The 24,286-nt window shown below is 42.5% G+C and overlaps 1 protein-coding gene across 9 annotated transcripts in view; it reads right to left on the bottom strand.

Moving 5' to 3' along the window:
* DYNC1I1 (dynein cytoplasmic 1 intermediate chain 1) overlaps nucleotides 1-24,286 on the bottom strand; it is a 308,417-nt gene that overhangs the window by 282,518 nt on the left and 1,613 nt on the right. The window contains exon 1 of one of the 9 annotated variants that reach the window (XM_032402093.1): nucleotides 20,875-21,041. The exons of the other annotated variants lie outside the window; for them this stretch is intronic. The gene's annotated coding sequence lies outside the window, so the exon portion shown is untranslated. Of the gene's footprint in view, nucleotides 1-20,874; nucleotides 21,042-24,286 lie in introns of those variants that run through there. 9 annotated transcript variants of the gene reach the window in all.

The following is a 24,286-nucleotide window of genomic DNA, read 5'->3' on the forward strand; positions in this document are numbered from 1 at the left end:
ACCTACAGTCTACATTTTCACTTCAGCACATACCATCATGGGATGGTTTAGTCCTGTCTAGAACCAAGTATCTAACAGAGGAGAAGCAAGGGGTTTAGTTCTGTTTACACAGCTGTCAAGTAATAGACCCTCCCAAGGCTTAGCTTTTGAACAATATAGACCTCGATTTCCTTTCGGTTGTCTACATTGGCAGCAGTTTGAGATTCCATTTCTAATGCTGGCATATGCAAATGTATTTTTAAGCTTTAAATCAGAATCCCAGGAGGTTTAAATCATGGCCCAGCTGTTGCCAGACTCATTGAAAAAAATAGCCAGAAACAAGTTCTCTTTTTCCTGCCTGGAAACAATTGCTCTTGTCAGCTCTTTACTATGAGCCATCGAACTTTTCATCTGCCTCTAGGTATGCATAAGAAATTTGATCTTGCACAACCTTGTTTCACCTTCCTGGCCTTTCATAAAATACAGTTGCCTTCTTCCACTTGGATACGTGGCCAAGGGATGATACAGACCACAACCATTTGTCCATTTTTACAGTGATTTCTCACCTTCGGTAAAAGGAGGGTTATAGAAGTCTCAAGAGGGAGTTGGCTGGTGAAAGATGTGGGAGGGTTATTTGCTAAATTTTTACAGCCGTCAGTACACTGGAAAAACAAAACTTTCAATAAAATCCATCTCATAGTAGGAAGATGCCCAGGCCTGGTCTACTCATACTGTAGATGAGCAGTTTTCAAACGTTTTGTTCTCAGCATCCCTTGATACTCTTCCTTCTCGGTGACCTCAAAGAGCTTTTGTTTATGTGAGTTACCTCTATCAACGTTTAACCGTGTTAAAAATTAAAACTGATAAAACTTTAAATATTTAATAATTCATTTTAAAATAACAAAAATAAACTTGTTACTTATTAACATAATATTATCATGAGAAAAATAGCCATACTTTCCAAGGCAAAAAAAAAAAAATTAGGGAGAGTATAATTCTTTTACATTTTCACTTATCTCTTTAATATCTAGCTTAATAGAAGTCAACTGGATTCTTACAGTTGCCTCTGCATTCAGTCTGCTGGGAAATGCTATTTTACTTGTAAAGAAAATCTGATCTTACATAAATACGTATTCCAAAAAAGGAAGAGTATTTAAATAGCCTCTTAAGGTAATTGTGGATATTCTTCAATATTACATCAAAATTCAACAAATGTCAGTTTCTTAAAGTTGTTGCCATGTGAATATGCAATGACATCAATCAATGAACTTTTTGTACTCTGTTACATTAAAATTTATTGGTCTATCTTAAACTTTGAATGAATCTTTTACTCATGTATGATTTTATGACATTATGCATTCGTTATCTAGAAAATTATTTAGAAAATTATGCAGACTTCTCAAATGCTGACACATTTCATTGTACAATATCCCCAAATCAAACTTGGTAACGTCACTACCAAACTCTTCAGAAAAGTCTTCATGTATGGTAAAGCTGTCATGGTGGCAGATACAAATTTTCCAAAATTCTAAGTTTTGCTTGAAAGCTCAAATTTTGTCATTAGCCACAAATACTGCCAATTACGTTCTTGAAGTGACAAGCTCATGCCATTGATTCTTGAGAAAACTGCTGCCAAATGCCCAAGTCTGAATAATCATAGTTTGCCTGTGAATTGTTCCTTCAAGTAAACATAGTGTTTCATGAAAAAAGGCAGCTAGTTCAGCTCGTAACTCACACAATTGCACAAATCCCGTCTCAAGACAACCACTGAACTTTGGTAGACAGCAGAAGTGCCTTCTGTGTTCCCAAAGGTCACATAGTAAGGACTGTGGTGAGAGATTTAATATAACTATTTTTTTTTCTGCTTCATGAGGGACATTCTTTTTTTTTAAATTTTTTTATTGTTATGTTAATCCCCATACATTACATCATTAGTTTTAGGTGTAGTGTTCCATGATTCATTGTTTGTGCATAACACCCAGTGCTCCATGCAGAACGTGCCCTCTTAAATACCCATCACCAGGCTAACCCATCCTCCCAACCCCCTTCCCTCTAGAACCCTCAGTTTGTTTTTCAGAGTCCATCGTCTCTCATGGTTCGTCTCCCCCTCCGATTTCCCCCCCTTCATTCTTCCCCTCCTGCTATCTTTTTTTTTTTCTTAACATATATTGCATTATTTGTTTCAGAGGTACAGATCTGAGATTCAACAGTCTTGCACAATTCACAGCGCTTACCAGAGCACATACCCTCCCCAGTGTCTATCACCCAGTCACGCCATCCCTCCCACCCCACCCCCCACTCCAGCAACCCTCAGTTTGTTTCCTGAGATTAAGAATTCCTCATATCAGTGAGGTCATATGATACGTGTCTTTCTCTGACTTATTTCGCTCAGCATAATACCCTCCAGTTCCATCCACGTCGTTGCAAATGGCAAGATCCATGAGGGACATTCTTAAGTGAAACAGGGTTTATTCGTTTAAACCACAAGCGTGGGGCAGTGGAGTCTGGTGTACCAGCACCACAGTTCCTGCTAAGGTATCAGCAGGGTCACCTACCATTGCTTTCACACCATCCCTGCAAATGTAAATATGGTGAAAAAGACAAATAAAAATAACGTTCTGTGGAAATAGTTGTGACCTTAGAGATTCCCAAATACATCTTGGATCCCCAAGGATCCTCAGACCACAGGTTGCCTTACCTGCTTCTGATAAGGTGGAGTTGATTCTAAAGCCTCTAGAGACTGAAATAAAATTTTGCTAAGAGTTGCTATAAAAGAACCTAGGCAGGGGGCTTTAGGAGGAAGGCTCCTGTGGAAGGCTTTGGAGGAAAGGCTCCATAGACTTACATATGAATGATTTCTCATTTCTCACTTGCTTGAGCCAGGTAATAGGTAAGGAAGAGAAACTGAGAAACCTTCTCTCACTCCTCGTTCTCTTCCTCCCCTCACTACACACACACACACACACACACACACACACACACACACACAAATTAATGGGTCTCAGCCTGGCTATAATGTAAACTAAAATGGTCGCTAATAAAATGTAGACTTCCCTGTTGTGTGAAAAGTCTTTAATTCTTTCGTTCTTTTAATTTTGCTGTTTTTTTTTTTTTTAAGATTTTATTTATTTATTTGACAGAGACACAGCGAGAGAGGGAACACAAGCAGGGGGAGTGAGAGGGGGAGATGCAGGCTTCCTGCTGAGCAGGGATCCCAATGTGGGCTTGATCCCAGGACCCTTGGATCATGACCTGAGCAGAAGGCAGACGCTTAACGACTGAGCTACCCAAGTGCCCCAATTTTGTTGTTTTAATCATTAAAATTATACATGTTTGTTTCAGGACAAGAACTTCAAAGATTATATAATCCAGTACTGGTATTTTACCCATAAATAGGGAAAGTGAGATGCAGAAATGTAAGTTCACTACCATTAAGTGGACAAGTCAGAGCTGGAAATACCAGATCTCCTTATTCTTGAATACTTTTGCCAAATAATGCTTCCCTTTCGGTGTTTACTTATTCAAGATTTTATCCATTTTAGTCAAAAGGAAGCTCTTCTTAAACAAAAGGCTTTTATGGTGGCTCCTGATCAGTCTACCTGTAGTCCAACCTTTCAGTCACTCTCTACCACCACCTGGTGGTGGCAAATGTAAATTGCATGGGAGAGCTGACACCAGGAGAAAAGGCTTTGCCTCTGAAATTCCCAAACACACCACCAAAGCCGACACTGGGTAGTCCCAAGACTGCAAAAGTTTCATCCACATATGAAGGATCTATTTATGTCAGTAAAGAACTACTGTTTTTGATGGGGGGGGATAAAAATCTCAGTACATACATACAGTTAAATATCTACGTTGATTTTTCTGGGCTCTTCTCAATTTTACTCACACTGGGTTAATTTCTTTACTAGGAAATCAGGCCATATTTCTAAATTAAGCTTTTCGTATCGCTCTTGTTGGATTTGTGAGCTATATTTAAGATTGTTGTGTCTGCATATTATCTCTGGTCGCACTTTCCCTGTTACAGGATTCTGAGCTACACAAATCGTCCTGCTAACGCTGTAAATCAAGCACAGGCAACTGCGGCACATTACACAGAAGAGACTCTTAAGCACTCAGCACAGAGGCCCATTATGCCAGAGAGAAAAATCAATCCAGAGGGTATCTGCCCTCTCATCTAGTTAACAGAGTAGAGATGAGAGCCCTTAGAACTCACAGGCCTCAAAAGCCATTGTCATCTTTGCCCAAAAGTTCTGGAAAATGTTGAGTTATTTCTGACCCCGACAGTGCATTCCACCAATTGAGAGACTCAACAAGCGTCTCTTTGTTAAAAGAATCGTTCCTCAATTAAGGGAATCAGCCATTCATATCTTAGCGTATCTCGGAGTTAATATCAGGCAATATCGAGAGTCCTTAGGAAGTGCACCATCTCAAGTAGCATCCTTGAAAGAGTATGAAACTAAAGATGGGACAGTTTGGACAACCAGAGGGCAGTGTTTTGTCACTAAGAATTAGGACAGAAAAGGAACCAGAAAAGAGAATCAGAAGAAAGGAGACGAGAGCCCTCTGGGGAATATCAGGAGGGAAACTAGAGTGAATTAAGAAGTGAGACCGTGCACAAAGAGTCCTGCAGAAGCACCCAAAGTCAGGTCAGGATAGATGGGAAAGATGTACTGCCTGCCTAGGCCAGATGTCAGGTAAAGAAGCCAAATAAAGAAGGCTACCACTACTACACTTCATATGATAATAGACTATGTCTCTGGGCTCCTAGAGGTTCAAAAGCCCTTCAAGGCAAACAGAAAGGAGCTTCTCTACCCGAAGGGGCATTTTTGAGGAGCACATGGAAAGGGGCAACTTCTCCACAGACCATGATGTCATCTTCCTTTGAAACCTGCACAGTGGCTCCTCGGCCTCATCTTGGACACGTAATGGGCATTGAACAAACACTTGCTGTTATGTAAATGGTTAAAGATGCCCCTCGAGTATTGGTCCCTCCACTGTTTATTTCTTCACATCAAGCTAGAACCATCATCTCAAAGCCCTGTGGCTCCAAACACAAATTCTGACATATCCAGTTGCTTTAAATATAACTCAGATAAGCATATTTTAGCCATTTAGAGCCCACCTGCTTTGCCTACCCAGAAAAACTTCACCCAATATCTGCTAGCTATAGATAAAACACCCACCCCCCGCCCCGAGATTCCCCACCTGACTGCGGGCGGCATCTCCTAGACACATTCCCGCTTCCCTTTATGGGAGGTGGCACCATGCTTCAGGGTCTAGAAGGTCTCCTGCTATGAGGGATGTTCCCTCTCATGCAACACTATCCAAGGGCCACCCAATGAAGTGTGTCGTGCAGTGCTTCCACCTCAGGGTCTTGCCTTCTCCTTGATCAGCCCTGAAATCCTCAAACTCACCGCACTCTCACAGCCCATTTTCACCACACCTCGCAATTTCGCCACCTAATATTTCCAAGCCTGCCCTTGCCTATCTGTGTCCATTCATGTTGCCCAATGCCAGTCTTCACGTGGCTCATCTGACAACCACAGTGCTCTTCTCACTGATCTTTCTGTCCCCATGCTAACCTTACTCCCTGATGATCTCCACATCCTCCACACTGTGTCAGGGTGATCTTCCTGTCGCTCAGATCTGATGAGGACACTCCCTCGACTAAAACACTTCGATGACTTCCTTCTAGATGCAAAACACGTCCTAACTCCCTGCCATGCACAGAAGATGCTCTTTTTGCCCATCTCTCTGTCCATGTATCCTCCTACTTCTTAGTTCACATTTTACTGGCATATATCAAGCTGTTTCCTTCCTTTGTACCTTTACAAATTCCAGAAATGCCCTTCTCACCATTCATTACCTGATGGATTCCTATTTATCTGTCTGTCTCAGCTCAATCACATTCCCTTCAGGAAGGCCTCCTAGGGCTTTAAGCCAGGGCCAAGAACTCTTCGCTGGTGGCCCTAGAGCACCCTGTGCATGGTCTGCTGGAACACGTGCCTCGCTGCCTGGTTATGTCCTGTTTATGTAATTCTCTCCTCCTGCTACACTGAAAGCCCCTCAAAGGGATGGGCCACATCTAATCTATGCCTGTTTTTCTAGTACCTGCAGTCAGTGCTCAGGAAATGTCTCTTGAACTACTAAACATCCATTAGATAGAAATGAGAAATCTGTGGGGCAGTTAAGCGTCTGCCTTCGGCTCAGGTCATGATTTCAGGGTCCTGGGATTGAGCCCAGAGTCTGGCTCCCTGCTCAGCGGGGACCCTTCTTCTCCCTCTCCCTCTGCCCCTCCCCACTGTTCATGCTCTCTCTCTCTCAAATAAATAAATAAAATCTTTTTTTAAAAATCTGTGATTTTGCTATCAGTAATTTCCTAATCATCAATAAATTGTGTCAGTGCACTAAGCTTTTAAATGACCAAACTCCAAAGTTCTCCCTAATTATGCAACCAATTTCTATTCCCACAGGCAGGGTGTGGGAATGGATTTGTCACCCACTCATACAAATGTGCAACGAACACATGATCCTAACATTGCCTGATCCACTGAACTATATTTTTTCCTAAATCACTACCATTATATACCCATTGATGTAATTTTTTCCTGCCTGGTTTACATTTTTAATCTCCGTCTTCTGACTCTAAAAGGATTATTTAGCAAAAATCCACTCTATTTATAACTGACCGCCTCTGTTGTTTATCTCAACCGACAAATTCAGAAATCTAGAATATATTGCCCAAAATGCCTTGAGGATAAAGTCATACTGACAGTTGAGCGTTCTCTTTAACAGTGATGTAAAAATATCAGTGCTCTAGAACACAGCCGTCTTGCACTTGAAGTTGTTTCTCTGAGTTGCAACGATGATGAGTGAATGTGTCTAAAAATAAACAACTCTCAGGTAATCTGTGGGGCTGATCTTTAAAATAACTGATAACAAGCAAATCTTCAGATATGACCAGCTTTGGCTTTGACTCTGCTGTTCCCACAAAGGGGCCAGATTTTCCGTGCAGCCAAGTTAAATCAAGACAGCCCTGGCCAGTAGTCCTGCCCAGAGTGGGCACTCTATCCTGATAGAGAACAGGGAAATTCAAAGTGCTCAGATGCTCCTGCACCTTACAACTAAGAACAAATTTAAACTGTCATCCCAAAAGAAATAGGATCAAGACACAATAAAAATAAGGAAAGGAAAAACTGTAAAGCTGAAATAATGAAGTCAGAATAGATTTTCTCAATATAACTCAGCAATATAAATGTTCGCAATCTGTTTTAAATTTCTAAAAATATAAGTTATTAAGATATCTCATCTTACAACCAATTAATTCAATACTCTCCCAAATTAACTACAAAACACTTACGAACTTGTAATTAAGCCTACCTAATTTTAAAAACCATCCATCCCTGCTGATATTATGATGAGTGGAGAAACACATGCAGAGGGACCCCGATCAACACCTCTGACATGTGGAAAGCCAGGATTCAAACCCCAGCCTCTGGAGCACGTGCTCATAGCTGCTGCACATGCCTGTAGTTGTAGGTTTATCTCGTCTTCCCTGGCTCCACCCTACTGGCCTTAGCATCTACATTGGTTCATTCATTTTCCTTTGTGTTCTTTCTTTGCCATAACCACCCACACGTCGCATAAGCAGTTTTGCCGCTCATGTTTGTTCTACAAGCGATAAAGAATAAGAAAGCTGAGAAAAACACAAAGATCTTGTAAATCGATGTAGTCCGTGGTATGACTGTGCTCGCAAGGATGCAGGCAGAGGGTTCCATGGAGAGGGTGACATAACAGACCGTCAGAGAGGAAGACGAGACCAGAGGACAGCAGGAGAGGGGTGCCTCCCAGGCAGAGGGAAGAAACATGGGCAAAGGTGGGGAGGTGGGAGAGAGAATGGCCAGTCTGTGGGATGAGTAAGTTGATATGGATGGAGCACTGAATACAAAAGCAGATGGAGCAAAGTGAGGGTGGAAATACAGCCAGATAGCAGATCTCAAAGGATGAGCAACCAACCATCCCCATTTGCCGAGAAACAAGGGGGTTCTCTGAATGCAAGCCTTTCAGCGCTAAAACCAGGAAAATGCCAGGCAAACCTGGACCGGCTGGTCACCCTACAGCCAAGGGGCTGCCCCGCCATGCTTTTAGGGGCTTGGAACTTCTCTGAGGCAGCAGGGAAACACGGAATGATTTGGATGAGTACAAGACCAGGTAACTTTTTCCTAGCTTGCAATACACACGACAACAGCCTTTTTAAACATGGGTTGCAACCCACTGGTGAGTTACAAAATCAAGTTTGCAAGTAGTCACAGGTGGCAGTTTTTGTGATGAACAGATCAGAAGTATTAGAATGTACTGTACATGATAAGGGCAATGACTGGTTCATGGAACTTGTTTTGGACATACATATATTCACTGTTACATATAAATATTATTTATTATTATTAGCTGCAGTTAAAAGAGTTTGAGGTATATGGAGCTAAAACAATTTTAAAACTGGCAAATTTTAAATGATAAATGTATCTCTACCTTTGTCCTTTCTCGGCCAACATTTTGCATGACATGACACCCACAGATCATAATGATATTTGTACAGCACACTGTGGGAAACAGAGAAAGCTGTTCGCTCCCACAGGAGACTGACCCGGGCTCTAACTACCCTGAGAGCCAAGAGATTAACATCCAAGTGCACATGTAACCTGTAATCCATTTGCAGATCGCTGGTGGAAACACTCTACCACAGAATGACCAACCAAGGCAAGCTCAGCGCTATTTGTTTAAATCTACCAGAGAAAGTGAAATCAATCAATCAATCAATCAATCAATCCCTGGATACTTCAAGGCACAAGCACATCAAGGCAAATAGAGTTACAAAGGTTAACCCGCTTTTCCGGCTTCCCAGGAATGTCCGTAAGAGTGCAGAAAATCAATACTACCAGAAATGCACAGCCGTGACATATTTCCTGCAGACCATGTCAACACAGATGCCAAATGACCCTGGGATTTGGGAATTTGCTATTTGTCCCATCAGCACAACTTTTATATTCCTTTTAGAAAGCAAATACCCATCTGAAAAGCTTGGCTGCAAAATCCCTCGCCTGGCCCCGCACACACAGTAGTCTGTATGTGAATAGATAACTCAGTGGTATGAAGGCAGTCTTCACAACAGATTTCTCAACCAGTCCTAAAAGGCTTGAACCTTTCTGATACTCATGTGTATTTTTTACTTCAAGACTTTAAAAAAAAGAATTAGCTAGAGTCAGTTTCAACCATCTGTCTCTGAGTGAAAATAGGATGCAGGCTTGTGCGTATTGGCTTTTGAAGAAAACCAATTTGGCAGAAAGAATTAAAGAGAAAGAAGAATTATATCTCAATTTTCAAGACCATACGAAGGAATAACAAAATATCCAAAGTAAGTAGTAACTTTTATGGACACATCTCCCTCCTTTTCTACCCCTTGGGCTGTCCCCATTCCTTGGGGTGTCACCATCACCCCAAGGAATGCCTGTCACCATCCAGGCCGATGTCCTTCATTGAACATCACTCTGATTAGACCAATGCCAAACAGTCATAGCCTTGGAGGGTGGCAGAGTGGACATATAAAAGTGACTTCCCCAATTTGAGTGACACTAGGTGTGGTGGGAGATGATGAGAGCAGGTACACTCCAAGAATTTGGAAATAATGGAAATATAGCACGATCACTTTCTGAGAGTTCAACTAGACCTTACATTAAAACACAGGCCATCACCCAAGTCAGAACTATAATGACAGGACCAAAACATCACAGGTAGGGTGATGTCATGTAATGTCATGGAAAACCATCACATAATGAGTGGTGAACAACTATAAAAAACTGTTATAATTAAAGGAAAATGGATTTGAAATGACAGGAAAAGTGCTGTGGAATTTGTTCAGGTTTTCTGCAGTATGTCCGGGAAAAGGACACCCTAACCAGTTGACACCATCTTTTCTGTGTGTCCGTCAGGAGGGTCACCATAGTGGCATCAGGCCACCACCTTGAAACACCAGCTGTGAAACTGCTCCCCATGCTCTGGCTCCATGTACATCATCCAACCTTCAGTCTTCCACACTTCAACTAAAGGCAACTCCTGAGTTAGCCTTCCAGTTAACTCAGGCCAAAAATCTTGGAGCCATCCCTGATTTCTCTGTCAAATCACACATCCAAACCATTAGCAAATTATTAAGGCTCTATTTTCCAAACATGTCCAGAGTCAGCCTGTTTTCACCACCTCCCCTGCCATCACCCTGTCCAAACCACCAATATCTCTCATCCGTATTATTGCAAAAGCCTCCGAAATCGTCTCCTAGTTCCTACCCTTACCCCCTCTCCTTGTAGGCTATTCTCAGCTGTAACAGTAATTCTTCAGAACACAAGCCAAATCATGTCACTTCCTTGCATAAAGCTTGCCAGTGGCTCCCATCTCAGAGTAAAAGCCAAAGTCCTACAATGGCCTCCGTGGCCCTACACAATCCAGGCTCATTACATTTCTGACCTCATTTCCAGCCCCTCTTTGCTGCTATTCCTCAAACACATCAGGTACACTCCCACCTCAGGGTCTTTGTTTGTGCCATCTCCTTGGCCTGATACTAAGTATATGAATGACTGGCTTCTTTAAAGCTTAGATCAAATTTCATCTCATTGAGGCCTTACTTGACCACCCTATTGAAAAGAGTAAACAGCTCCCCTCACTGCACCTGCATTCTCATGCCCTTCTACTGCCTTATTTTTCTTCATTAAGTGTATTACCAATTAACATATTCTATAACATACTTAAGTATCTTTCATTGTTTCTCCCTTCCCCAGAATTTAAACTCCATCTATATTGTTCACCGATGTATTGCCAACTTAGAATAGTGACCAGTAGAGAGTTGATAATAAATATTTGTTGAATGAATGAACAAAGTTGGCTTCAAAAATGTGCTTGCATGAGCTCCTCCCTCTCTTCCCAGCCTTGTTCTCTATAAAGTGTCAAAGCTCCACCGTCTTTGAGATTCTCCTAGGTTTGTTCCCCACCCTCCTTCTCAACCCTTTTGCTATGATCTGGTGTCCTTAGTTGTCATATGATCGCCACACCTGGAATCTGCCTCCCTTCCCAGTCCTTTTGAATGTATTATGTGACTGGACTATCTGCTTGATTTTTCGATACCCATGTTACCTCTGGACCAAACCTTCAGGATTACCCCTAATCCCCTCAGGCTAGTACTGCCCCAACCATGCCCAGCTCAGACCTCTGATACCAAAGGCCTAAGAACCTGAATTCTCAGATTTCAGAATACTGATCTATAAGCAAGGGCACTGTGATCCCACGGGAAGTTAGTTTCTCCTGGCCAGTCAGTAAGTTGGCTTTATATTTGTTGCCTAATATATAAACACATACTTGCTTGTGTGAATTCATCACTAGACCACTAGAGAATTTTGGCTACATAAGAACAGTCTAATATCTAGACCCTCACAACTAAGATTCAAGACCTTAATCCTGCCTATCTATAGAGCTGACCGCTGACTGGCCCTAATGTCTCCATCTCTGCAGCTGCGATACGAGAGCTGACTGCAGGTGAGAGTGCTGATGGCCAAGCATGTCACCTGCTCATGTTCTTAGCGTGGGAACATGAACCTACATACATATGCACATACAGCCCCCTGAGCCCAAATTCCTTTGGCAGATCAGAGCACCTATTCTCTCCACCTCTCCAGTCCCTGAACAGTGACCCTTTGTGGGAAAGCAGTAGAGGATGAAGGAGAAAGAGAGTGGGATGATTTACCTGATGGGAGGAGATGTGAGAATACTTTGTAGATATCTGAGCAAGGTTCCTTCCCCAGACATTTGTAAAGGAGAGAGAAGCACACTAATCAACAAAATTTTCTAATTTGCTAAGAGCCAGGAAGCCCAAGTACTTGGCTCCATGATGCGAAATTTATCTTTATGTTAATACAATTTAATGACTACTCACTGAGCCCCTACCAAGCAAAGTCCCTCCTGGATGCTGTGAAACTTACACAAATGATTGAGATACATCCATCTCCAAAAGCTTGTAACCTGTGAAAGGGAACAGACCATGCCGCCACCAAATATGGATTATCTTAAGCTGGTTATTTTTTAAGAAACAGCAGATATAGGAGAAGCTCTAAAAACTTAGTAGAAGTTGCCCTTTTGTAAGAGACACTTAAATGTATAAGGGAAGTCTCCATTTCTAAGGGTTCTCCCTCTCTGTACCAGGAAAAGGATGACTCAGTCTCCAGAAACCCTTATCAGTGAAGAAGGCATGGACTTAAACTTGCATAATACCTTTACTCCTGATGACTTTCACCCTTACCCTGGTGACCTCCCATAACCCCCAACATCTTCTTTTGTGGTTAGCTGGAAATGTTATGTAAGTGGTGGCTTGAGACCTTTTGGAGAGTTATTAAGTTTTCCTGGGTTTCTCCCATGTGTACAGGAAGTATACAAGTTGTTAAACTTGTTTTGTTTTCTTCCTGTTAATCTTTTTTTTTTTTTTTTAATAGGGGGAGGGGGAGGTTCTCAGCCAAGTACCTAGAAGGATAGAGAGAAAATTATTTTTCCTCCCCCACATATGGTAGGGTCTGAAAACAGCAGCTCCGCTGCAAGGGACTATGGGTAAGTACATGATGAAGGTTTAAAGAACAAGGAGGGGGGCACCTGGGTGGCTCAGTCAGTTATGCATCTGCCTTTGTCTCAGGTCATGATCTTGGGTCCTGGGATCAAACCCTGCATCCGGCTCCCTGCTCAGTGGGGAGTCTCCTTCTCCTACTCGCCATGCTTGTGTGCTTTCTCTGTCAAATAAAATCTTAAAATAGTTAGATAGAAATATAGATAGAGCGAGCACACGGAGGGCATGCAGGAACTGGAGCAGAGTGAGCTTTCTGAAGGAGGACCGTGAGAGCCACACACGGAAACATGGGTAGGATGTGAACTGGGGAAGCATTTCCAGCGAAAGGAGAGTAAGCATGAGAGAAATGGCAGCGACAGGAGGTAGAGGTCTGCGTTTGGGGAATGGCAAACAGTTTCGCTGGTCTGCAGTGTAAGTCAAATGGGTTCAAGGTGGCAGGGTGCAATGGGGGACAAGCTGGAAAGGTTTGTGCTTGGTGTAACATTCTCAGGTCATAATTCAGATCAATTGTTTCTGCTCTTTGGTCTCTCCTCACTTCAGAAGCAAGTTTTATCTATTTTAAAACCTGTAAGGGTCTTGAAAAAAAATCAAACATTTCCATGTTAAACAAATCCAATCTATTCAAATGTGTTAAGCAATGCAAACAACTAGAATTAACACTTCCCTTACATATCACACCTTTGCTGTATATGATGAAAAAGCGAGAAATCAAGTGCTCAAAATAGGTGCTTTAGCATTTGTAATAAGTTCTTTGCAGAACATACGCATTCAGGGTGAGGACTCTACCCCCCCCCCCCCCCCCCCCCCCCCAGGAGTCTCATAGTTTGCTTTTTCTTCATGCTGTAAAAAGAATATGGTGGTTGGGGGTTTCTGCCTTTGAAATGATGTATTTGTCTAGCCGACTTTGAATATCATCAGGGCATATTAAGAGATTACTGAATGAACAAATAAATGAACAAATGAAAGAGTGAGCCCGAGCCCTCAGCTGCATGATGATGTGGCCAGTCTGGAGTGAAGTTAGATGCAAGCATTTTTTGTTTGTTTTTAATGGTTGTCATAAGCTGTTAAATTTCCTTCTACCCGCCCTGACACTGCTATAGCATTCCCAGTGTCTGGAAGGCGCTTAAGGAATGATTACTGAATGACTGAATGTTACAACTTGAACAATTCCGTGGGAAAGAAAGTAGACACAGATTGTCACATTTATTTTTCCAGTTTGGCACCTGCCCTCTTATTTATGCTGGCCCTAGTGAATGGCAGAACCCGGCCAGTGGTGAGAGTGATGCAAAGCAGGGGTGCCTGTGTGGCTCAAGTCGGTTCAGCAGTTGAGTATCTGACTCTCGATTTCAGCTCAGGTCATGATCTCATGGGTGGTGAGACTAGCGTAGGGCTCTGTGCTCAGCGGGGAGTCTGCTTGGGATTCTCTCTCTCCCTCTCCCTCCCCGTCTGCTCCTCCCCCCGCACACACACTCTAATAAACAAATCTAAAAAAAAAAAAAGTGATGCAAAGCTCTCTCTAGTACATAAAATCACAGGTTCTTAAATCCAGATTAAAAAGAACATGGAGATCACCAAATACTGGCCTGCTCTCTCAATGATACAATAATCCCTTCACAGAAAATCCTCGCTTGGCAGTGGCATGCTTGAACTCTCAACTACCTTAAAGGTAGCCCAGTCTATTTTTTTAATGGTTCAGTCAATCAAATGTTCTCCTTATCTTGATATGAACTTTCCTTTTTCCTAGAAGTTTGGGCTACAGTAGAGAGGTGTCATCGTACGTACTTGTGAAACATAAGAGTCCTCATGTCTACCCTTTCACCTCTTACAGCCCAAACACTCTGCAGCATCCAGTCAAGTTGCACTCAAGGAGCGGTGGGCGAAGGGGAGATCCAAAGAAGACACAGAGGAGAGAAAATGTGTACATCTGCCAAGATGAACCACATAGCCTTCCCTCTATCACACCAGCCTCTAGTTCTTCAAACCTTTACCAGTGGTGCTAGGCCCAAGCCCCTGGACCTTTTAACGTTTTGGACTCAGACACACAGAATGCTTCCATGATTTAGCCACAGTGGATGTGTACCACGTTAGATTTTAACTTAACATCACTTTGAAATGCTGGGGATAGAAGTCAGGGGGCTAGGAAATGTGTCCTCAGCAGGCCCAAATTCCAAGACAAGAACAGAGGCCAACCTGATACTCTTAACAGTCTCTAGGTGAAGACTGCCTCACAAGCCAGGGAAAATGCAGACTGACCATCTGGCCCTTATGTTGTACTTACCCTGAGCCCAGGACTGCTCTGGTGGGCACAGACAGAAATGTTCAATATGATCCTGATTCAGAAGGCAAGGCTTCCAGATCCTAGGAATTACCAAGCCCACATACATTTGGGGCCCAGAGACCCAACGGGGGACACATTCAAGAAGTTAAATGTTTGTACTGAACACATCAAAATGATCCACGGGGAAAAATTTAAATCCTATAAATGAAAAATTAAGTAGGATTTATTCTTTCAAATCTCACCACAACATTAGGAAGTGGCCCTATTATTATCACTCCTGTTTTATAGATGAAGAAAATGAGGTGCAGGAAGGCAAAATTACTTGTCAAGGTCACAGAGCTAGTATTTGGTGACAGTGAGATTTGAACTCCAGCTGCAGAAGTCACACTCTCATACTGCCTCTTGACCACTGTTATGATTTGTTCTGGGATCAAATTAGACCCAAGAACAAAAAAGAAAGATGAAGATAAAATATTAATGATTTTGCCTGGTTGACAGTGGTGTCAGGTCAGCCTGAAAATTCAAAGAAGTGATTATTCACTTAATTATTAATCACTTCCCTTCTTGGAACTTTGTTATACTTTTATTAGGTATTTACCATGTTTTACCTTATGTGATAACCATGCGATATATGTGATAACACATATCCATATTGTAAATATATTAAACTTTGCTATTTTTCCCTGATTAGACAGCAGTCCCTAAGATCTATACCTTGTTCTGGGGCACCTGGCTGGTTCAGCAGGTAGAGCATGCAACTCTTGATCTCGGTGTTGTGAGTTCAAGCCCCACGTTGGTTACAGAGATTACTTAAAAAAAAAATAGTAATAATCTTAAAAAAAGATGCGATACTTGCTCATTTTCATGTACCCACAAAGCATTCAGTCTCGCTCATGGTTAGCCTTCTGTAGGTACTAAACACATGTTCTTCACTAGGACTAAAAACCTACTGAAGTAACCTAGCTTTCACCCCTACCTACACATCTTTCTTTTATTCATTATCAGTAAAATCTAGATTTGTAAGCTCAGTAAATCCAGGACCCTGTTATTACTCACAATGCTAAATAAGATCACGCCAATGAATTTCATATTCTATGTGGGCATTCTTTCAGGTGCTACTAACATTGAATATTGAAACCACTACATGTGGGGGCGCCGGGTGGCTCAGTCGTTAAGCGTCTGCCTTCGGCTCAGGTCATGATCCCAGGGTCCTGGGATCAAGCCCCACATCGGGCTCCCTGGTCCGCGGGAAGCCTGCTTCTCCCTCTCCCACTCCCCCTGCTTGTGTTCCCTCTCTCGCTGTGTCTCTCTCTGTCAAATAAATAAATAAAATCTTTAAAAAAAAAAAAAGAAAAAAAAGAAACCACTACATGTGTGGTTGTATGTCAGGGAGCTTCCTAGGAGGCCTTTTAGAAACTGTGCTTAGCAGCAGGAACAGGCAGAACCCAGGGAAGTCCCTCCTTTTCATAGTCATTTAGGTTAATCACAAAAATTCCTATTCCCCAACTCTAAGAGTACGCCTAACAACTCCTTTGTAGTCAGGCAGGGCCATGTGATTTGCTTTAGTCGATGAGATGTATGAGATTGGGGCACATCACTCAGCACGGGTCTCTGAATGGACACGGTGAACAGAGCCCCTTGTTGGCCCACACTGGACATATAACATGAGCAAGAAAAACCTTGTTGGGTTACTCTGCTGATGCATGGGAGTTGTTATTGTATCATGATGTAGCCTAACCTGATCAATACACTCCCATGGCCCAAATCCACTCCAACGATCCAGTATTTTCGTTACTTTTCACTTTCCTTGATTTAGTGTTGGTAACTGAAGGTACACCACCTCCCTTTACCATCCCCACCTGCGCTTTGCTATGGCATGCCCAGTGAGAGGGTGTGACCAAGATTCTCCCCCTGACCAAAGGCTAGGCAGGCTCCCCTGAGTTCTTTTTCAACTTGGCCCTATCTATCGGCATATTCTCAAGAGCCCCATTTTAGCAGAAGTCCTGCTAAGTCAGTTTAGCCAGAATCCCCCACCCTCAGTATCTGATCACTGATATCTAATCGATATTTGATGAGGTTCCTCATCCTCCACCATCTCCCAGGTGGTATCTGATCACCCTGGCCTGCCTTCAGCAAGAATCCTGTTAGGTCGGCTTAGCCTGATTGTCCCCCACTTACCTTGGACATGTCCTCTTAGTAATTTTCCATCCACTGCCCCTGGCATTGCTCCTTGGCTAGAAATCCCACTTTTCCTTGTTGTATTCAGAGTTGCTCCCAATCTCTCTCCCCTACTGCAAACTCCCAGTGCAGGGGTCCGGGCATCTATCATTATAGTCCCGCTGAATAAAGCCTGTCTTACCATTCCTTTAACAAGTGTATGGATAGCTTTTTCTTTAACAGGTATAAGGACTAAGAAAGCACTAGGTGTCATTATGAACCCCACGGTCGCCAGAACATGTGCCCTGGTTAAAGCAACTTTTCATTCTGAATCTTCCCCCTGGAGAGTTTAGAAAATACTCTTTTCATGTGCTGCCCAGATGTACTTCCCTGAGTTTGGGAAGGCAGAAATAGTATTGGCATTATTAAGGGGTGATGTTTCCGATACCCTGGCACATCCCCCAAAGCAAAGTTCTGCCCATTTTACTGAGGTAAATGGCTCTGCCTGGCCAGAAGGTACTCGGGGAAAGGGCACATCTGAAGAGAGTATCCTCCTCCTCCCCTAAGACTGTTTTGTAACCTGACTTTTTCATCTACTTGAAACTAAAACTTACAATTTGTTGTTGGCCTTCAAATTTTAGCAATTCATACTTTTTTTTTTTTAAAAGATTTTATTTATTTATTTGACAAAGAGAGAGATAGCGAGAGCAGGAACACAAGCAGGGGGAATGGGAGAGGGAGAAGCAGGCTTCCTGCTGAGCAGGATGCGGGACTCGATCCCAGGACCCTGGGATCATGACCTGAGCCGAAGGCAGACGCTTAACGACTGAGCCACCCAGGCGCCCATACTTTTTTATTTCTAAAACAAGGAGCTCTCAAGGGAAAGGAGTATGATCCCCCCCTTAAAAGCTATAGCAAAAGATATGGGGTTTCATCCTTGTTTGATATGCCAATTACTTTTCAGCAGCATTTGAAAAATATTAAAAAGCTTAAAAGAGGAAGCAAGAAAATCTGTATTCAAAACCCCAAACCTGGCCTGTTACAATGTCCCTGGGTGGTCCATATTTGCATTGGGAGCTTTAGTTTGGCATTTTAACTTATGTAAATAGATTCTCACTTTCCCCTGTGCCTGAAAGCATTCAAAGAGGGAAGATCCCCTTTCCAAATCAGCGGTAACCTATACCCTCTGAAAGTGAACAGTCACACTTTTCAAGGAAACAGGCAGAGAAGTTTTTTGTTATTCTTTCTTCCACAAAATACACACCAATTCCCACAAACCTTCTGATACTACCAGGGCAGATGGTGAAACAGGAGACATGCCGTCATTTTAAAAGAGGACACTGTCAAAACACACATTCCCCCACAGAGCCTGCTACCTTTCCAGCCACCCAAACCCACCAACTACTGAAATTCCACAAGCCGATTCTGAGACACAATCGTATGGTCATCCCCCAAGCCTGGGCTCACCGTAACACTCAACAGCTAGATAAAATTATGAAAGTTTCCATACGTGCATTACAGAATCTAAAATACTTTTAACAGTAGAAGACTTCATTCCATTTCAATTCCTAAAATCTTCAGCTTGTTACACAAAGAAGTGGGTACTATTTCAGGTCAGAGTAGACCATCTAGCCTGTATTCTAAAAGGGAAACTGTAAAGGATATAAAATATTGTGTTATCATTTACTCATTAGAGCTATTTAAAATGTACACATTACTCTTGGCTTCACTCTAGACATGAGTATAAAATAGAAATCTGACGAATCAAAATCTCCTTTCCTCCCACCAGAAAGAAACTAAAGAAACCAAACTCCCACCAAAGAAATCAGACCAAAGATCAAAAGAATTAGCCCAGCGGGCTCATAAATGAAACACCAGACTCAAACCATCCTCCCTGTCATTTCTAGAATGAAAAGTGGTCCTTCTCAAGACTCCCCTTCTCACAGCAGAAATGTTCCATGTGATCCTAATTCAGGAAGGCAAGGATTCCAGAATTCTAGGTATTACTGAGCGTACCTTCAAATTGGGCCCAGACGTGCCATGGAAACTACATTTCAGGAAGTGAATGTTTTTATTAAACACATTAAAATGATCCAAAGGGAAAGAATTAAGTCTTATAATAAAAAGAAAATTAAGTGGGATTTATTCTGGCTAGTATTTCAGGTCAACAAAGCTTGTTGAGCATCAACCATGTGCGAGACTCTCCGCTGAAAGATACAAGGATGTCTCAGAGAGCCTGGAGTCTAGAAGGGGGAAAAAGGCATGCACGTAAGTAGTATAACTCAAGATAAAAAAATTTTTTAAAGAGCATACCTTTGGGGCGCCTGGGTGGCTCAGTTGGTTAAGCAACTGCCTTCGGCTCAGGTCATGATCCTGGAGTCCCAGGATCGAGTCCCGCATCGGGCTCCCTGCTCAGCAGGGAGTCTGCTTCTCCCTCTGACCCTGCCCCCTCTCATGTGCTATCTCATTCTCTCTCTCAAATAAATAAATAAAATCTTTAAAAAAAAAAAAAATAAAGAGCATACCTTTGGTCCAAAGGAAGGCAAGATCACACACATCCCTGAGAAGGCTAGAGAATGATATAATTGTTGTTGGATAATAAAATCATCTTCCACACCCTGAGTGGGCACCATGTATTTAAACCTTGTTCTCTCATTATCTGCAATCTTTACAATAACTTTGCAAGCCAGGCATCATTATCCCCCATTTTACAGATGAAGAAACTGAGGCTCCCATATCTTCAGTGAGATACCTGGCTTCTTCTTTCCTTTGTCTTACACTGCCTCTTAGATGTTGTACTCTTTTATGTTGTAAAAGACCAAAGAAATGGGCTTAAATTACAGCAGGAAAGATTTCAGTAGAAAAATAGCCTATCTATTGACATTCTGGGCAGGATAACTCTTCGTCATGGAAGCTGTCCTGTGCATTGCAGGCTATTCAGCGACAGCCCTGACCACCACTTGCTAGACGCCTGTAGCCACACTTTCTCCCCACTTGTGACAACCAAAAATGTCTCTGGACATTGCCAAATGTCCCTAGGGCGGGCAATCACCCCTGAGAACCACTGATCTAAAAACACACTAGAGGGGCGCCTGAGTGGCGCAGCTGGTTGAGGGTCTGACTCTTGGTTTCGGCTCAAGTTGCGGATCTTTGGGTCATGAGATCGAGCCATGCCTTGGGGCTCCACGCTCAGCGTGATTGAGATTCTCTCTCCCTCTCCCTTGAGGTTCTCTCCCCCTCTCCCTCTGCCCCTCCCGCTCATGCTCTCTTGCTCCCTAGAATAAATAAATCTTAAAAAACAAAATAAAAAAAAGTAAAAACACACTAGAGTAAGTCAATCTCTTCTGTAAATCACTAAATAGAGGAAAGACAGCTATCCACACAGTCACCTGCCTGGGCAGGAAATGGGACCATCAGCTCTGAAGGGCCTTCCAGTCCTGCCCACTTTGAGTCTGAGCCACACAGACAGAAGGCTGTGGACCCAGCTCCGGGCCATTGCCCGCAATGATCCATAACCCACAACACCTGTGCTAGATACGTGTATGCTCTGATAACCGGCATGGCGTGCCCCTGGTGCCCATCAAGTCTTTCTAAAGACCATGCAGGCATGAGAAGAACTAATGACATTTTAATTTCCAGATCTGAAGCTTCTGTCTGATTTCTTTCCAAAAACTGACCCTGCCAGAGAATGTGCCTGTGGTTTAGAATCATTCAGGGCCTCCTTTCCTACCTCCGTTTTTGCAAAAGCCTTTCCTCCCCATTACCAGACCAAAAAAAAAAAAAAAAAAAAAGCCCAAAATCTTACTGTGACAGTTGATTCCCCAAATCTGCCTGCAACGCTTGACCACAAGGTTTAAAAATACCCTTGTGTTGAGGAGCTTCTTCAGGTATTTCTGATATAGAGGTTGGTATAGTACTTAGACTTTAATTGGATTCAAAGAATGACATCATCGTTTTATTTTTAAACATCCAAGTTTACAATATTCTGGAAATCACATTCACTGTGATTCTTTAAATTTACGATGAAAACTGTCAGATGCCAACTTAAAACGTGTGTAAGAGAGCAGCAGAATTAAAAAATTCTTTAGAGGTTATAGGAGAAAAAAACCTTGAAGCATAATAAAACACACTGGTATCTGTTCCCAGGCAGATCTCTTTATCAAGTGCAATCATTCTCCACGGTGCCAGAGACTCATTACTTTCATTATAAAGAATGCCCTTGACTCGAACATAAATTTCTGCTTTGTGTGTTTGCCACATTGATGGCATTAGCTTGTCTGTGCCCCAAAGTGAAAACAATGGGTCGTTCTCTTAAGAGTACAGCAAAAATATGGCTGAGCATAGAAATGTTAAGGATTAAGTAATATTTTGGAAGCAAGAGCAGCTGCTTGTGAGGATCTCAGGATTGCTATGAACCGAAAATTAAAAGACACATAGGCTGTCTGGGAAGCAGAGGTCCTCCCAAGATTTAGTACCGAGTTAGTGTTCCAGATCATGGCACAGTCACTATATCAGGGAAGCCCCAGAACATTGAGCAGCTTCGAATTCGCTCTGAAATAAATTAATCTTTGAAATGAATAAAGCCTTGGCTAATACCTACTCCTGCAAAGTCAACTTTCTGGGCTTAGTTGTGAACTGCTATGCATTTAGTGTTCAGCAAGATACCTAGTGACACTTAAGAATCAAATGTAGGGGGCTTGAGCACACCTCAAGGGAAAGCAGGACTTGCTTATCCTCCACCACACTGAGAGATGTCTAATTTTCTTGTTCCTCTTTGATAATACAGTTAGGCTTTTCGTATCAGCATGTGAGCATGTTCTTGAGGGACTCTCTGTCCTGCCACAGTGAAAAGCTACACTAAAACAGTACTTTTTGGCATCCCACATAGAAAAACAATGAGATAGGATGGGAACAGAATAAACAAACTTTGGAATCTGGCCAACCTGCACTTGAAATCCAGCGTTCCCACTAAACTGGCTTCAGGTGGCCTTGACCAATGGCTTCATGTTTCCAAGCACCAGATTCCTTGTTTGTCAAATGAAGATAAAAATGTCAGCCTTACAGGAATATTAGAATGATTTCATGAACCTGAAAATAAATAAGGTAAGGACCCAACAAATGGCAAGCAGTGCTAAGGCTGCCTGCCATGCTTGGAGATCTTAGTTGGTTGCAGCGTGCATTAGCCTAATTACACCTGCATCGGGGCACCCCTAGCATGCCTCGGTAGCGAAATGCTAACAGTGCTGATAGCTATGAACATTTTTTCTTGGCTGGTGCTCACAGGATAGTTTTGCCTTGTTTTCAACACATTTCAGCAGAGTGACCTCGGTTCCTACCCCTTTTCCTAAACATGCATGTGAACCAGTGGTTCTTAATCTCTTTTTAGTCACAAATAGCCTTTTTCCCCTCAAGAAAGCTGCATTTAGGTACATATGCATTAAATTTCGCAACAAGATTATCAGGTTCAATGACCACCTGAACACCATCATGCTCCTGCCCTCCACAATGCCTACAATTCCTATTTAAGAAGCCTCCTCTGAACAAAGAATCAGGAGATGCCTTTGTGAACACGTGGGCACCTAAGGGTTTGCACCTGGACAGTGGTGTCTATGTTACAATGCAAGCTTCACTCTCACACTGGTCCCAGGCTTCCCGTAGAGAGGAAGCAAAGAAAATCAGTCCAGGATATCCATGAAAAGTTCCTAGCCAAGAATATTTTTTACATGGACCTGGGCGAAGGCTTAGAAATTAAAATTTTAAATGAGATAACGTAAGAGATTAATAATCCCTCTATGAAAATTAACCAATATAATTGTTCTGTAGCATGGAAGAATAGATTCAGACTGCCCAGGGTTCAAATCCTGGCTCCATAATTTAGTAGCTGAGCAATTTTCAAAAAGTTACTTAATATCTTTGTGTCTTAGTTTCCTCAACTGTCAAGGATTAAAAACATATAATTCGTAAGATTTTTGTTAGGATTAAATAACTTAATACATGGAGAAGTAATTTAAAATCCAGTGCCTGTTCAGGTGCTCAACACGTTTTAGTAAACGTGTTGGTAATGTAATAAATTCAGTAAATGTATTGAGCACTGGTAAATTGCTCAATGTATTATCAACCTTTGTTTTACGTGGTAGAGCAAAGTATAGACAGAACAAAATGATGAAGGAATATACTTAAGTTTGCAAAGGACCTTTTCATTTGAGGCTAGGTTAAGTGACAGAAACAGGGTGATGGGGAAGAATGAGTAGCCAATTAGGTAACTTTGAACAAAACCTTTGCACAGTCTGTGTTGAGAGACATGGTATATATTTTACAAGACTGGACAGAGCAGCACCCAGGATGGATCCCTAAGAATTACTTGACTCAGTGCTGCAGTCAAGGGAAAGGCTTATTTATTAAACATAGACTTGGGAAGAAGTGTTTGGGGAAGTAGAAGGGCTGGGAAGAAAGTTAATAGAGCCCCCTTTTAGACATAAAGCATGATGGCACAAATGCTGTGTGACTTCCTCCCATCATCTCAGAAGTTTTGTCAGAAACTAGGGACCAGGGACCATCACTGCAAGAACTGCCCCACTTTCCTGTGGGTTGAGTTTATTTTCTCTGTCCATATCAGAAATGGTGATTACACCTAATGATGTTAGACCTCAAACACCAAAGAGCTTCAGGACATGCTTCAGTAGAAGAGGAAAAGCTGGGTGTGTGGAGGAGCTGAGCCACGCCTCTGCTCTTGGGCACTGTGCAGCAGACGCTGCAGCATCCTCGAGGTCCAAGGCAAGGGAAGCAGGTGCATCAGTGCCTGGGGCCCAAGACAAGGAAGAAAGAGAGAGACATAAGAGATTCTGGGACAAAAACTGGGCCCAGACCTGGACAGGCTGGAAAGAGCCTGCACTGGACACCCAAACATATTATCCTAACTTCCTAAAGATGGTGCTACAAGATTTTTCGGAAAAATGGCTCTTGGAGCACTGAATCCTCAGAACTTAAGAAATATTGGCAGGTTCATTAAGAAATGAAGAGAACATCTGATGACTGCGTGATAGCAGTGTCTGAGTGTATTTTATTGAGAAACATGGTCAAAAGAGCAGAGTTTGGGTCCTTGTTTCTCACACCCAAACTTTTGGAGAAAACTTGGCATTTTAAACAGTCAGAGGAAGTATTACTCACATTCCCACTAGCACCCTCAGGATACAACTTGCACCGAATTCTCCATTTCG

The sequence above is a fragment of the Phoca vitulina genome, unplaced genomic scaffold (genome assembly GCF_004348235.1).
Source record: "Phoca vitulina isolate PV1807 unplaced genomic scaffold, GSC_HSeal_1.0 scaffold4, whole genome shotgun sequence".
Classification (NCBI taxonomy): Eukaryota; Metazoa; Chordata; class Mammalia; order Carnivora; family Phocidae; genus Phoca; species Phoca vitulina.